A 3,835-nucleotide genomic window follows, 5' to 3' on the forward strand; every position below is an offset into this window, starting at 1 on the left:
GCACTCTCTTGCAAAGTGTCCAGGCTGTTGACAGTTGTAACAGATAGCCTTGGACTTGTTAAATCCTATTCTCTCATTTGGGCCAGAAACCAGAGATCTACCAGTTCTATTGTACAGCCTTCTACTTCTCAATCCTAACATAGCAGCTTGCCATTTCAAATCCATATCTTCTAAGTCATCTGTATCAATTTGTTCCAAATCATCTTGAACCACACTTGTGTGAATCATGTTCTTTGCAACAAAGGCATTATATGACTCAGTAAACATCGAAAACAAAGCTTGTGTCTCATTGCTTTGAACATGTCCTTTTCCAGGGTTAGGAACATTTCCATTAGACACAGAGGCAGAGTCAGAATCATCAATCAATTGCATATTGAACCTTTGCTGATTTCCTTGAGTGCTTGTGCTACCCCCAATGAAAGATTTTGGAGTCACAACATTATGTTCAGCTGGTTCTTCTATTATGGGAATCTGCTGTTGGTTCTTGATAGACAGATTTCCCATGGGTGCAATCAAATCATTTGAAACATGAAAACTTGGTCTATCTTCCTTGATCATCTCATTCTCAATCATTTCAAGTTCAGCAGCTTGAAGAAAACATATCACATCATCCAATTTTAATTCATTGAAATTTTGCTTTTGAAGGATGAATCAGCAAGCAGTATACCATTATTTTGGCATTGAGTTGAGCAACTTTGTATTCGAATCAAAGTCAGTCATTACATAATCAGTTGTTCTCAACTCATTCACAATACTCAGAAAACGTTCTAGTATTGACTTCAACCTTTCTCCATCTCTATACTTGAACCTTTCCAACTGTTGCTTCAGTCTTTGCTTCTTAATATTCTTCAATTCAGTGTTCCCTTCATACATCTCAAGGATGGCATCATACATTTGTTTAGCAGTTGTGTAATGAGCCACCTTGGTCAGAATCTCCCAAGACAAACCTAGCTTAATCATAGCCAAGGCTTTGTCATCCATCTTTCTCATCTTTTCTCTTATAGCAGCAGTTGCAGTAGCATTTGCACCTTCTTCAACAGTATTTTGTGGACCATTCTTGATGGAGTTCCACATGTCAATGTCATTGTAGCATACGGCTACTTCAAAGAGTACCTTCCATTTGATAAAGTTTTCCTGTCCATACAACCTAGGTATCTTATTAGTAGACACCTCTTGTTCCTCATATCCAGACATTTTGAGAAAACAAAAATCAGTTTCTTATAAAAAAGTTTTCAAAATAATCAGATCTGAAACCAGAATGCTCAGATCTGATGTGTCTGATGTGATTAGAACAAGATTTAGATATAAAGATTAAAACTTTAAATGAAACAAGGAAGAGAAAACACCGGTAGATAGTAGATCTAGAAGAAAAATGAAAAACAGAGCTGCTGACGTCACAAATCAATCGAACAGTGCCTCCTTACTTCATTCTTCTTCAAATCTTAATCAGCAACAATCTTTCTAAAAATAGCAGTAATCAAGCTCTGATACCACTTGTCGGTCCCCTCGATTTCAGCTGGATCATAATTAATCATGTCATAACTCACATAGATTAACATGTTGACAAGAGACTTAATGACGGGTTGCTGTATATAGAAAGATATCTGTTTGTTAAAGGCGGAATTAATAACAAACATACGGTTGCAATGAGTATTCAAAGATCAAAGACACACACAGGATTCACTCAAAAGATTTCCATTTATATAACGTTAATCATACACAAGGAGTAATCGATTTAGGGTTTATAAGGAATCCTCGGACAGCTGTTACACACACAAAATATTCTCAATTAATGTGTCGTGTGTTATCCGTTTTTTTTTTGTGTGTCTTTCGGCGGCGTGCCCTAAACATTCTATTTATAGGCCTGCAAACCTAGGACAGCTGTCATTCCTTCTAGAAACCCTATCCGATAGTACATATTAAAATTACATATTCAAAAATAAAACTAAGTGTAAAACAAGTCTTCCGGGTAGACTTTTCATTAAACTTCAGTCTCCGAGTACGCAGTGTACTCGGCCTTCCTTCAGACTTGGTAAACATAGAAGTGTACTTGGGATCAGTTTCGGGTAGACTTTACTTAAAGAATATTTTACCAAGTAAAATATTCACCGAGTAGACTTCAATCTTCTTGGACTTATCAAACTTTGCTCGACAAACCCTTACGAGCAACCTTGTTCTTCTATGATCCTGTTCGGCTCATTGTCAGTTGAACAACTTATTGATAAGGCGTACTCAGGAGTACATACCTTACTTGAGCAGAACCTTGCTCGAAATAACTTAGAGATATTCTATTAACTCATCAAGTATACTCGTACCATAATTATTAAAGAATACCTTGCCCGGTCTTCCAATCACTTGGCTTCATGGACATGGTTGACCAAACCTTACTCAGAAGAGTAAAATACTTGGTCTTGAAGAACAACCCTTCTTGATAAAGTGAACCTTACTCGGATATGCTAAATCAATGATCCTTACTCGGAAATCACTAAAAAGCATACCTTGCTCGGATATCCACTTAAGAAGACTATTTGAAGTAAACCTTGCTCGGGAGGCAAAATCTCGTACTCGGCTAAGTAAAAGCTTACTCGAAGGTCCAAGGTATGCTCGGATTCAATACTTAGCAGTTTATGAGGAGGTTGAGAAGATTCCAATCTTCCATATTCTTCGTTTAGGTCAAATCTCCTCATTTGGGTCAAATTCTTGACCCAACATAATAAGAAATTTCAAACTGTAATTGCGCATCTGCTGCTGAATCCATAAAAACTGAGAAAAACATCTGGATACAGCCACGTACACAGCTTCACATGAAGAGAGCGATATAGTTGTCTGCTTTTTACATTGCCATGCCACCAACCTACTACCAAAAAATTGACAACGACGATGTTAAAGTTAGCATTCTCTTAGCTCACAAACATCGTATCTTGGATACCAAAGACCGAACCCTGGACGTCCCTTTAGATTACAAAGTATCTGCTTCATTAACGTCAAGTGAGAGACTTTTGGATTGGATTGATATCGGACGCTCAAATAGGTAGGATACATGATGTCTAGCCTTGATGTAGTGAGATACATGAGAGAACCAATCATAGAACGACAATGTGTCTCCTCAACCTTCTCCCTGGTGGGATCAGGACCGATTCCATGATTAAGAGGAATAGGAGTGCTGCTTGGCGTAGAGTCAGCCATGTTGAACTTCTCTAAGATATCTTTGACATACTTCGTCTGGTGAATAAAGATACCATCAAACAGCTGTTCGACTTGTAAACCCAAGAAAACTTCAATTCTCCCATCGCGCTCATCTCAAATTCGATTTCATTACATTTTCAAATGCCTTGCACAGAACATCGTTTGTCGACCAAAAGAGAATATCGTTAACGTAGAGCTGGACTATTAGTAAATGACCATCTACTTCCTTTTTGAAGAGTGTACAATCGACGGTGCCACGAACAAAGCTATTGTCCAACAGGTGTTGAGAAAATGTTTCATATCAAGCATTCGAGGCTTGATGTAATACGTAAAGTGTAACATCCCGTTTTCTAGTTTCGGTTAATAAGTGAAATATGAGTTATTATGAGTCGGGCTGGTGTTGGGTTAAATGGATATGGGTTATGGACTTGGGTTATGAAAGAAGGAAAAGACCATGGGCTTAAGCCCATGATCCATAAATATATAAGCCTTTAATCACCCATTTAATTTCATTTCTCACATATTCCATACACCCTCAAAACACACACTTAAGCTCTCTCTCTCTCTCTCTCTAGCCGAAATCACCAAGGAAAACCGATCCTGATCAAAGGTAATGATAGTATGATGTTGTATGAGCTTAAACCCGTTA

Source organism: Bidens hawaiensis, unplaced genomic scaffold, assembly GCF_021521415.1.
Source record: "Bidens hawaiensis isolate Kalapana, Puna unplaced genomic scaffold, B.hawaiensis_p1.1 tig00035460_1, whole genome shotgun sequence".
Lineage (NCBI taxonomy): Eukaryota > Viridiplantae > Streptophyta > Magnoliopsida > Asterales > Asteraceae > Bidens > Bidens hawaiensis.